Source organism: Aythya fuligula, chromosome 6, assembly GCF_009819795.1.
Source record: "Aythya fuligula isolate bAytFul2 chromosome 6, bAytFul2.pri, whole genome shotgun sequence".
NCBI lineage: Eukaryota > Metazoa > Chordata > Aves > Anseriformes > Anatidae > Aythya > Aythya fuligula.
In genome coordinates this window covers 28,932,411-28,945,104 of record NC_045564.1, presented here as the reverse complement: position 1 = coordinate 28,945,104, position 12,694 = coordinate 28,932,411, and the positions used below count along the sequence as shown (strand labels likewise).

The 12,694-nt window shown below is 44.1% G+C and overlaps 2 protein-coding genes across 13 annotated transcripts in view; one reads left to right on the top strand and one right to left on the bottom strand.

Moving 5' to 3' along the window:
• ZRANB3 (zinc finger RANBP2-type containing 3) overlaps nucleotides 1–4,499 on the bottom strand; it is a 47,303-nt gene extending 42,804 nt beyond the window's left edge. The window contains 1 exon segment of the mRNA XM_032190249.1: nucleotides 4,460–4,499. The gene's annotated coding sequence lies outside the window, so the exon portion shown is untranslated.
• Nucleotides 4,500–4,934: 435 nt separating this feature from the next.
• R3HDM1 (R3H domain containing 1) overlaps nucleotides 4,935–12,694 on the top strand; it is a 79,614-nt gene continuing 71,854 nt past the window's right edge. For 11 of the 12 annotated variants that reach the window (XM_032190434.1, XM_032190429.1, XM_032190425.1 and 8 more), the window contains exons 1-2: nucleotides 4,935–5,035; nucleotides 5,427–5,497. The gene's annotated coding sequence lies outside the window, so the exon portion shown is untranslated. Of the gene's footprint in view, nucleotides 5,036–5,375; nucleotides 5,498–12,694 lie in introns of those variants that run through there. The other variant, XM_032190423.1, reaches the window with a different exon arrangement.

Genomic DNA, 12,694 nt, shown 5'->3' with positions numbered 1-12,694 from the left:
TGGAGAAGAAATCCTAGCTTTTTTTTCTCTTATAACTTCCAAAAATTGTATATGTTAGCGCTCAGTAGCAGTACACTAACTAAACACGAGGAAAGGAACAAACCTTTTCATCAAGGCATAGAGGAAAAGTCTTTAACCCCACACTGCCTAATTGCCTAATTTCATAGCCTGTGTGAGGATTGGGACCTTAGTTATGCTGGGAACACAAAACATCAGGCAAAATATGCCTCTTGGATTGTCAACAGTAGATACTGTACTACCAGGCTCAGTAACAGAATTCTATAAGAACACCATGTTGTGCCCAGATTCTTTTCTATTGATACATTTCTGAAGCAACTCAGAACAATTCAGATATGATTTAGTGAGCATGATGTATGATTCTTCCTGTGGATTTAATGATTCATTATAATCACAGTAAGAAACGTACTGAGCTACACGGCCATTCACTTCGAAGATCTGCAGGACTAAACCATCTGGTTCTTGCACTGGCTAGTTACGTGGTAAGCCCGACCTGAGGACGATGCAAGGGGTTCAGTAATCAACACAGTAAAGCAAGATTATGCAAAACAGAGGTTGCAACAGATGCCTTCTAACGTTCCAGGGAACCGGCAAGGAAAACATTGATTCAAAAGGAATTATATACCATGGTGACAGAGAACAGCACCTCTGTATTCCTAAGGAATTCCATTTATGATTTTTTAGCTACAAAAACTGATGTGCACTCTTCCAACCGAAGTTACATTCTCTGCAGTGAACAGAATCCAGCCGTAACTGTGCTGTGGCACACTCAAATACTACTTCAATACATATGTTGAAAGAGCTTGGGGTTTTGTTCTGGCATGACTGTACAAACACCTCCATCTTCCAAGGGCCATTATGTTACTAAAACCGAGAAATCTTCCCATTTGGCGAGGTGGGATGTCCCAGGCCATCAGAACTCCCTGGCATGGTGTGGTGAGACTCTGGCCGTGGTGCTGCACGACCCCAGTGGAGATCCCAGAGCAGGACTGGCAGACCCACTGCCGTAGCCTCCTATCACTGCTGAGCCACTTGTGCCCTGCCTTGTCCGATAGCTGAGGCTGTCCTAAAAGTGATCCAAAAAAAAGGGAAAAGAAAGGGCGACTAGAAAGAGCAGCAAAAAGAAGTTATTGGGAATTTGCCTTTCTGTAGCAAACAAATCTGGTAGTACTGAAGTACTGTGGACAAAAATGTCTGTGAACAGACGTACACAACAAGGGACCAGATTATTCTGTAAACCCACTCAACTGTTTCACAACCCTAGAAAAAAAAATCAGGATTTTGGTGTATCCTGTCACTGGCACCACTGGCCAGACTAATGATATTCAGACCGAAAATGAGTAATTGCTTTTTTGGCTATATGATGAATTATAGGCATACCTATCAAGAAACACATCACACTTAGAGAGCTGGAAGGAAAATGCTGGTAATACTGGGGAACTTCTGTCCGTACTTTCTTGGGCATCTTTTACCACTTTTCTACAACAAAGTGGTGGGTAACCACAGCTGTTTTAATGCATCATTCTGCTGGAGAATGTGGGAGGAAACAAGCAAGCACATCTGATTTGGAATTTAAGATTTCAAGCAACACTCAAAGTTGAGGTATAAGGATTGTATTTACTATTTCTATGGATTTGGTTCTATTTTGTATCAAATCATCTAGCTACCACAGAATCTATTTTTAGCGATTCACCCAGCAATGAGAACTCCGTGGCAGTTATAGGGTAAGGAAATCTGTGTTCCTTTTGCAAAACAGACATACGGTGTCATCTGTCATCACACTATTCGCTGTGGCTTTTTTCCCGGTTTTGTGAGTGGAATCTCTCTCGTATCCTTAAGGAAATGACATTTTGTACCTTGGGTTCTTGGAACACTCAACAGCAGATAAAAGTGCTACAATCAGTATCAAGGCTCTTCTGCAGATGTCCATCACTGAACATTGCTCAACAGAAAAGGGCAACCCTCTAGCTTGCTCTAGGTGATGCATTGCACAGACAAGAAGCTGTAAAACGCTGGTAAACACTAATTTCATCTCTCGGTTGAGCAAACAGAAATGTTTCAGCTCTAACTGTTGTGAAATCAATCATAATCACTTCAAGAATTCAATTACAGTATTTTCCACAGAGTGGGTTGGTTTTTTTTCTTCCTTTAAAAGTTGATGAATGCACTTCAAGACTACTGGCAAAAACAAACACAACATTCCTCTAGTGCCAGCCTTTACCGAGTATGCTGGATGACTGGTGGGCCGACAGACCCATTCAGTGCTCAGCTCTGTGATTCACCACCGAGCAACATCTCTGACTCACTTTCTGTGATGATTTTCCCTTTCTATACAGAAGCGGAGAAAATGAATGCTTTCGATCGACTTGCTACACAGCTTGTGGTGAGTGACAAAATGAAAATGAAATGTTAACATAACTAACCTCCTGTTGAATTAGATTATGACAACATTCGTCTACCGAAACCTTGAATAAAAAATGCAGTTTCACATGTATAAATCTGAATTAGAGAGAAAAAGCACATATAAATCATTGGTATGTAGTAATGCTATTAAAAAATGTGTCTGGATCACAGTCACTAAATGAGTTAAAACCAACTTGGCAGATCTATCTTAAGTACCAGCAGCAACACAGAAAGCACTAGCTACCAAACATGTATGAGTTTTTCTTTGTTGTGTTTTTTTTTTCCCCTAAGTGAATAATGAAATGATTGGTGAATAATTAAAGAATAATAGGTAAATAATTAAAGAAATCTGCATGCAGTGAGTGCTACTGTAATAACAGCACTGTCCTATAGCTCTACCCCACATTTACAGATTATTGCAATTATTGTTAGCATGAACTTGTTAATGATTATACAAAGAATCATATGCTGAAGACTTAAAAAATCTCTGCCATGATTTCTGAATAACACCAGCAGCGTTAAGAACCCACATTCAGCCAATTCTCATGCCTGTCGTACTATTCCAATACCCAGCGCTGCAGAAGACACTATGAAAGGCATATTGACCCTATGAAAGATTTATGCTGGGCATATAGAAAATAAGAATGAACAATGATGAAACAAGGCAGTGAAACAAATGAATTTCAGTGAATTGCCTTTTATTGATCTTTTAAAGTAATAATTAAACTGAAAATCAATGCCTTGTATATAATTACTGCGGTAGTGGTAGTTATTTGTATTTTGTTTTTAGACAGATCCATTATGAACAGCATCGTAGTAATTTCAGCAAATAATTTAAACAAACCAAAGCCTATTTTAAAGTCAAAAAGCGTAGCAGAAGCATCGCTGTACACTGAAAGGAAGACGACCAGTTCACGCCTGTTGTTCTACCCATTGCAGATTCAGAAGCTCTAAGAACAGAGAGAAAGGATTAGTGCACACATTTTCTCTAATTGTTAATTTTTCCATTTGCTGGTGTGTTCCTAACATATTATAATATGCATCCTGACAACCCTCCCGCATTTCTAGATCACAAAGTCAGGAACTTCAGTTTTCTTAGATAAAATACACCTGAAAGGTTAGATGTGGAGACCAAGCTTTTCACTCAGAGGCTCATCGAGTAAACAGCAGCTACAGAAGCTTCGTGACTAACAAATCAAAACCACAAAAACACTAAATGAAAATCCAAGTGTTCCTTCGAGTGTTTTGAAGGAGCTCAAGGCTGAAGTGGCTGAATTACTAAAAATAGTAGCTATTCATCAAAAATGGCCTTAGTATCTCACGACTAGGGAGTGATAAGCAATCACACGTTTTGAAAACAGTAACAATCCATGGAACACAGCTCACTGCTATCACAGAAGGGCTCAGGTCGGAAGGGACCTTGAAGATCCTCCAGCTCCAACCCCCTGCCATGGGCAGGGATGCCACCCACTGGATCAGGTTGGCCAAGGCCCCCCCCAGCCTGGCCTTGAGCACCTGCAGGGATGGGGCAGCCACAGCTCCTCTGGGCAGCCTGTGCCAGGGCCTCACCACCCTCACAGTGAAGCATTTCCATCTTTTGCCTAAGTTTGACCAGCAGACCCTTGTTGTTCAACCGTGCCAGTTTCCTACCTTCCCTGCCTGATTTGTTACACACAGGAGCTCTTGTGCTCCGAGGAAAACCTCTGGTGGGTTTGCCTAACAAAGGAGATTGTCCACGATGGACTCCAGGAATCTCCCAGAGCCTGCTTGGGGCAGCTCCTGAGGCAACTCTTTGTTAACACGGGCGGCAGATTCACCTCACGGGGGGCACATTCACCTCACCGGGGGCACATTCACCTCACGCAGCACCCCCAGCCGCCCTCAGCTGCTCGGGCTGCCCGTCAGGAGACACCACACGAAGCTCAAACCGCCCCCAACAGCCCCCATCAGGCGCTTTAGGGGCGCTGCGGACAGGGCGGGACCCCTGAGGGCCCCCTCACAGCGCCCCCGCCCCTCCCCCCCTCCCCCCTCCACTCACGGGCTCCTCGCGCCCTTGGCGGGCTCCCGGCTCAAACCGCCGCCGGCCGGAGGTGACGCGAGCCGGGAGCGCGCGCACGCTCCGCACTGGGCGGGAGGGGGGTGAGGGACTACAGCTCCCAGCATGCCCCGCGAGGCCGCTGCGGCTCGCGGAAGGCTGCGGAAACGGGGCGGGGCTATCGCCGCCCGGGCTGCGGGAGAGAGGGGGGAGGGCGCTGCGCTGCCGGCCTCCGCGCCTGAGTGGTGGTCGCGGCTGTCCGTCAAAGCGGCGGCGCCCGCTGATTGGCCGCCGTCTCTCCGGGCGAGCTCGCGCCCGCCTCAGCGCTGAGCAGCGCCGCTGCCCGGCGGCTCGGGAGGCGGGCGCCGCGCCGCTGATTGGCCAGCGGTGCCGTAACTCAAAGACGTCCGGCGCGGCTATTGGGCGGCGCTCAGGCGAGGGGGGCGGGCCTTTCTCCCCGCCGCGGCAGCAGGAGGAACCCAGGCGGCTGGCGGGGCTGGCGATGGCGTTAAGCGCCCCTCGTGCGTGAGCCCGCTGCCGCCGCGGGGAGCGCCCCGCTGAGGGAGGGCACCCGCCGCGGTAAGCGGCCCGCCGAGAGAGGGAGGGGGGGGTTCCCATGAGGGAAGGAGGGAGGGAGAGAAGGAAGGAGGAACCCCCCCCCCGCGGGCCGAGTGGTCGCGGCCGGGCCGCGCGCGCGCTGCGCTGAGGAGAAGGAAAAAGAGCGGGGGGGGGGAGCGGACGCGCCCACGTTGCTTAGGGGGGGGTGAGCGCGGCCGTTGGGGCGGGCGGGGGGGGGAGGGGCGCGGCCGTTGGGGCGGGCTGCGCGCACCTGCCCGGGCGCCTGAGGGAGGGAGGGAGCGGGCGGGGGGGGGGCGGTCGCGGGGGTGCCCCTCGTGTACAGGGGGGTGCTGAGGGGAGGCAGGAGGGAGCCGCCGCCCGCCCCGGGTAACGCTTTGCGTTGGGCTTGCAGCGCCGGAGAGTGGCTTCGCTTCGCCCGGGAAGGAGAGGAGAACATGAGGGGAGCGCGGCGCTGAGGCTGAGGTGAATTTGGGGCGGCTGAGGCGTGAGGCGTGCCTGGGGTGCCCGTGCGGGCCCTGCTGAGCCGCAGGAGGAAGGTGGGGGGGGGGGGGTCAGTGCCGGAGGAGGCACGGGGGCTGCCCTCGGGGTGCTCGGCAGCGCTCTGCAGAAATGCGTTGCCTTTTGGGTGCCTTCCTTGGCTTTTAATAATCGTGCCCTTCTTCCAACAGCCTGATACAACAGAGATCTGACCCTAATTCAACTAAAGAATGCGTGGTTTTGTTGATTTTTTTATATTTACTTTCTACAGAGCACTTGGGATTAAGCCTTTTTTGCCATGAGGCGTTAGCTAGTGATCTGCAACGGGATTGCTCTCCGCCTCGACTTCTACACCGCACTGCATGTCACGCTCGGTTCTTGCCTGCATGCTAAGCAGAAGGCACGATGACGGCACTCTTACAGTGCGGTATTTTTCGTAAACGTGGGGTTAGGAATGCACCTTCGCTGTTGAACTGAAAGCGACAAAAATAAAATAGTGAAATTACGTTATTTTTTTCAGAAGGTTTTATTCAAACAATTTGCCACTCAGGAGAAGGAAACAGCACTGGAAACGTGTTTTCTTTGACAGCCTTGCTTTTGTTACAAGTGGTAATGTTATTACCTGAAGGCTGATTTAAAAGAAAGGGTATTATCGGGTTTTTTTTGAACAATAAATATGATGGTTTCCAGGGTTTGAGTATTTTGTAGAAAATCTGCAATTCCTGGTTTGTACACTGTAATTAAAAAAAAAAAAAAAAAAAAAAGCCCCAGTGATAAAGATAATATAAAGACTTGTTGTGTCCTAAACATTGGAAGCTCAAGAATGTAGTAAGTATGTAGCACTTGTAACTGCGTTACTCGCTGCTACTTTTTATTTTACAAAGCTATAAATTGCTATAAAGACTAACCGCTGCCTTTCTCCTGAACAAAACCGGGTATGGTTAAATGTCAATAATTCTGAGCGGCGTGCAGTGTGCTGGGTTGGATTTGTTAACGGTTCTCCAGCTTTGGGAGAAGTGAATTACTTGAATCTGTTGATGTGGTTCTCTGTTTTTTCTTTATTCTTGTGCATGTGCACACACACAACAGGAATTACTCATATTTCTTGTCTGAAACATAATTCTGTTATATGCTTTTTTCTTCCTTCTGTCAAGTTGTATTACGTTTTCATTGCTTATGTTTCAGTATAGATGCCTTACGGAAGTCTTTATACCACCTGCTTGAGGTCTGTAACCGCTTCAAACTAACTGGACATTGTAGGTGAACTGCGTTAGGTATAGCTCTGGATAGAAAATGTAAAGATTGTGTGTGTTTGGTGTTTAATGGGGTTGAAAGGTGCCATCAGTTTGGCCAGTAGCACAGGTTAACTTAAGTTCATACGTCCTTGTATCACCACTTTCAGACATTAACTTCTCCCCAGGGTGAGTTTGATGAAGAACTGTAGTGCCACATCTTAAATAAGATCATACGTGTCAAGTTTCAAGGCAATGTATTTTAGGCTTTTAAAAGTACTTGATACAATTGCATTTCTTTGTCCATTTGGGGTATGTGGGACTTCTTAAGGGGTGTCCCTAAAGGATGAATAGTCAGGTAATGCTCATCAAGCCATACAAACTTTGGCTGCAATGCAGCATAGATTCAGTTTTTAAAAATCTTGGAATATATTGACAGTTTTGCTCAGTTTTGGTGAGCTCTGTACCTCTATGCTGTAACCTCACTAGCAAAAAACATTAGCACCTTTGGATGTGCTGATTTGTTTAGTCTGTAAACAAACTGGCTGTAAAGTGCATGGATTTAATGCATTAAAAACAAATTACTGTAAGGTGCATGGATTCTGGAATTTTCCAGTAAATTCTAAATCGTCGTATAGTTTGGAGTCAAGCAGTAGCTAATAAATACAAAATATTGTAATTGTTGGGTGTGATGCCTAGGGAGCTTTCACGGGAGTAGTGAGTATTGTGTGACCCTGGCACCATTTGGCTGGGAGAGCTGCAGAAATGTTTGGGTTTGGGAGCCCGGTGAAGCTTTCAGTGGCAGTTTTCCCACGTACATTCCACATCGTAGTGGTTAGATAGGAATGACCCAGGGGCTTTTGTTAAACGGTGCGTTCCAAATTGAGCCTCTTAATAATGGGAAGATGAGTTGTTTGGCTCCGCAGGACCTGCATAATAAGGTCATTCACACTATTTTTATTTTTTTAGGAAAGAAGACTCTGAGAATGCCTTAATGTGGTGCTTATTCTGGACAATAGGTAGTATCTATGCAAGCCCACAGAAATATGTTTTATGAAATCTTTTGCTGCCTTTTCTTTCAGGTGGCAGACTGATGCACTGTATAGCAGTGTTAGGAGATTTTCTGAAAGCTCTATTTCTAGGAGATCATAAATCAGCAACAGATTCTGATTTAATATTGTTGGGAAAATCGTACTTTCAGTCTACCTATAATCTTAATATGATTTCAAAACTTTTTGAGGGAGTCATTCTGAGGAAATAATGTCTGAAACCAGATTTATGGAAGCACAGCAGCTTTAATTACAGAAGAGCCTCCACTGCCATTCCTGTGCATAAGTTGATTTCCACCAGCTTAACGCAGGTGTTATGAGACTGCATCACATTGTGATATGAGCTGTTCTCCAATACACAAAATTTAAGTTTCCAAGCATATTATAGTGGGTAGTTGTATGCCTGTGTGCAACTGATGAAGCAAACTGTAGGTTTGAGGAGCATGGCTATGGATGCTCGTTCAAAGGCTTCTTTTCCATTCTTCATTGCTGGTCTCAAGGAGAGAATAGGACGTTTTTTCTCTGCAGCTATTGCCTTCTGCATAAACATCTGTATTGTTCATCTTTGTTCACCTGCTGCTAAGGTTTTGTGTTTTTATCCTTTTCCTAACACCAATTTTTAATATTTTTAATCTGTAATTAAAATATTTGTGTACAAAATGGAATTTTGTCCTTTAACACACTCAGCTTTCTCCTCTGCTCCCTCCCCAGTTTCATTTGCTAGCAAGTTGGTTGGTGCTGCCATCTGTGAAAGGTCTGTGTCCAGTTGTGTACAGGATAGATTGCTGACTGAAGCTTGTCAGGACAAATGTCTTAACTGTCATTAAAGCAATGGCTAAATAGCATAACATAATTGTTCCTTCATTTTGAAACATAATACATGAATACATTGACATATAATACATGATAACATGTATTAGCGGGGGAAAAAAATTATCTCTAAAAAGCACAAATGTGGAAGCTGTCATAGTTGGGTTTGGCCCAGCTTGCCATTCTTAGCAAAAATCCAGTGCTGAATTTCAGATTCTTTTCTGAAAAATATTTTGTATGATCAACTAACGGTTAAACTACCACACTTGTTTTGAAGAAGTATGTTTTCTGCTAAGTGAAGCCTAATAGTTTTTGACTTCACACTAACAGAAATCTAACCCTTTTTACTTCATGTTACAGTAGAGCAGGATATAAACAGATTTGTTCCTTGCAAATATCTGCCTGTATGGAAGAGGCTGTCATATTGACATGTCCTTAGCTTTTCGTTGACACCCTCTGTCACCCACTGTGATCTGTTAGTTGAGCTGTTATTGGGAGCAGTTTCTGAACATTTCACTTCAGACTGTGTAGGATGTAGGTCTGTTTTTTTCCTATCTAATTGAAACATGTCTAGGGAAGCTCACAGGAACAGTTTAGCTGGCAGATGGAAGAAATGGTGACTTGAAGTGAGATCAGTGACTTCTTTCCCTGGTGCAGCTGAATCTAGAAATCTGAATCTAGGCTGTTGGTGTGCAGCTGGTGAGGGAAGTTTGAGCTAACTCGAGTGCTTTTGCCAACAGCAGATTGAGGAGCGTTCCCAGAGTCCTTTTTGATGGCAGAGCTTTGGGGTCTGAAAGCCTCCTGCTGGCGGTGAGTAGTTGGGAGTACTTGCATTATTGACCAGCATGCTGGATCCACACAAACTTCCAGTAGTTTTCATTATCTAAGAGAGTTCAGAAGAATTTGGTATGTTTTTGTGGTGATATAGAAGGAGTTTTGAGAGGCTTTGGAAAATTATTGACCCTTATAATTTAGGCTTTGATCAAACATCCTTTTTTTTTTTTTTGCACCCAGATTACCTAGTAGAGAAATCAACAAATCGTTTCAGAGGTTTTCTTGTCCATGTCCTCAAGGAGTGACGTGGAGGGTTTCAACAGAAGGCTTGGTCGAAAGCCTGTTTCCTTTAAAGCACCATAAATTCCTCTGTCGCTTGCATGAAGAGAGACACTCCAGGTTTGGTGTACTCTGTACGTGTTTAAAGAGTAAAACTTGCTGCATGGATTATATAATTTTCTTTCATCACCTATTGAATTTTCTCTGTAACTTTAAAACGCGAGCCAATTCCTTGCTAATTTCTACCTTCCATTAAAACTAGCTTCTTTGCTTAGTGTAGCTACCTGGGACAGTTGTATCTGGACTCAGAGCTTGGCTGTGTTTTAGAGTTGGGGCATCCTTATGTTTTACTTTTGGGAAGCCAGACTGTTCCCAAATATCTTGCCTAAGGACTTGCCTTCTGACCAAGGAAAGCTGACTAATTTTTTTAGTGCTAAAGACTGTTGCATTCAGTTCAGTGAAAGAAACTGGTAAAATGACTAATTAGATACAGGTTGTATCTGCTGATCGTAGTTCTGTTGTTAGAAGTGGCAGTAATGAGACTTTGACTTATTTATTTTCTTTACTTGCACTGAAGATTGCAGATGATTAGTCTTCTAGGTAGGTGTTGTGTGGCTTTTTAAGCACATCAAAATAATCTTTATTGTATTTCCATTGCAAATAATACCTGAAAAGGATTCTAAGCCCGTGTATCATTGCACATTACATTATTTTCATGGAAATTTGAACTTCTCTTTCAAGGGTGTAAAGCTGTACCAGACGCCAGTACTGTTACTGCTCTGAGGTGTCATCCTTGTGGTTTGGGTCAGGATGAGAAAGAGGACATGCAAAGCTATTCAGTGACTTCATGGAGGCAGCCATAGGAATGCTAATGCCTTCTGGCTAGACTCATGGTTATGAAATGGATATGAATCTTTCAGCACCTAAACTTCAGTGTTACTTTATAAAAATACTAAGAATCTGACCTGAATGCTTTGCATAGTAAGACTACACGGGTCCTGTTTTCCGTCTCTTCAGATAACTGCAACCAGAGCAGAACATTTGTATTTATGTGGACTTTCTTGTTACTTAGAGAAGCAGCTGAGTCCAGACTGAGCTTAGCTAGTAAAGATTTAAATACACCAGAGCCTTTCTCTGGCATCATAAATAGGACCATGTATTGACTAAGATTTCTGAGCTCTGAAGGGTTCTTTTCGACTGAATTCTTAAGCAGTACTATGAGCAGAATAAATGATGGTACTGGGATAATCCGGTTATTGCAATGTGTGATGCTCCAGTGCTAGGTTATTCATTTAGTTGTGATGACATCCCAGTAGTTTCAACCTAATCTACTGCTGTAGAGTTTAATTTGTGAAGCACAAAGAGCTGTAGCCTTGAGTAAGACTTGTATATCAAAACAGTAATGAATGCTGTCGTAGCTCAGAGTATAACTGTTGTTTTTTTTTTTTCCCTGGCCTTTTCTGTTAAAATGTCGGACAATTTCAGAATGGATTCGTGCTTCTATCTTCCTGGGCCCCTAGTGATGTGAAGGCTTAAAATTAATGTGTTCCATGAAGATCAAGAAATGGAAATGTCTCTATCTCTCTTGTCCTGCCTTTCAACATAAAGTGAAATATAGGCCGATTTTAAGCAGGAAACAGTTTAACCCGTTTCTATCTTAAGGAATAATCGGGGATGGGGAACCATGAAAAGATCATTCAGGTGGTATGTGAATTCAGGCATGTTTTAGAGCAATGCCAAGTTCTAAATGTGTTGCTTGGTTGAGATCAGGGTGAGCTGACGGGATTCTCAGTTGCCCAGTGCTGTCCTAAATGTCTTGTCTCCCCATGCTGCTTTGAAAGGCAGTGCTGTCTCCTGCAGATATGCCCTGTCTGTCCACACTCCATGGCTGTCTGGGCAGCTGACGAACTCTTGGTGTAGCAAGAAAGTCCTTGAGCATGATGTTAACAGGCATTCAGCCTCAGTACTGCTCATAACCTGCTACCTTCAGGACACTTGGGGTTGCAGAATCTTCTGTAGCCATGTTGTACTCACGCCTACGTGCACTGCAAGCACATGGCTGTGATTGCACTGATCCTAACACTTTGAAACTCAGTCTGAATTCAGGCTGTTATGCACTATACATAGGTTGAGCACAGTCATGGCTACTGTAAGGAGGCTGGATTCCCTCAAATGTTTGCTGTTCAAAGATAAACTTCTATAGAAAATGTCGGAGGATGTAAAATTGATTATTAAACTGTTCTTTGAAATTTTAAAAAATAAAAATCAAAAAATGTATTGAGCAGGTAGCTAGGATTCTTTCACAAGTAAGTAGATATTCTCCAGTATCTTTTAATTTGAAGGAAAAAAGTCTTGCTAACCCTAAAAAGACTTCTTACCAGGCTAACTGAAGGTCAAGTTGGACAAACAACTTTCCGTTGGTTCCCACTGAATCTAGGCTATTCACATGCTTGGGTGTTATATAGCACTAATTATTGGTGAAATAATGGAATGTTTGTGGGCAGGTGTGAAACTTAATGCACTCTGTGCCATGTGAGTGTCTCTGAAAATTGAAAGGGGAGACTCTGGGGGTCACTGTGTCCCAGTCCATGTTGTTGCAGAAAATAATCCAATCATAACTGTCTCAAACATTAGCATTAACTGGATTGCTAGCTGCCTGCTTTCCTAACGGGAAACATGTACAAAATCTCATTTGGTAATGTCTTCTGACTTCCAACATGGGTGGCTGTGGCACATTCGTAGGCACGTGGTTGTTTGGTGACATTTTCCTTTAGCTTAAACAGCTCTTCTGCTGACCAGTTGTCTCCTGCTGCCACACGTGCCACCTCATAGACTAATTGCTGCACCATCTGGGTTTTGAGTAACTAAACGATCTTTTTCAGTCCCTTTTTTTGATATGAAAAACACCACTGCATTCTAAAAATTATGTTTTACCAGTGCAAATAACCTCTTTCTGTATAAGGTCTCACCAGGGCTTGCTTAGAATGACATTTCTGTTCCTTTAGTTTGTCTGAGTATACCTTGAATGGTGCATCGTA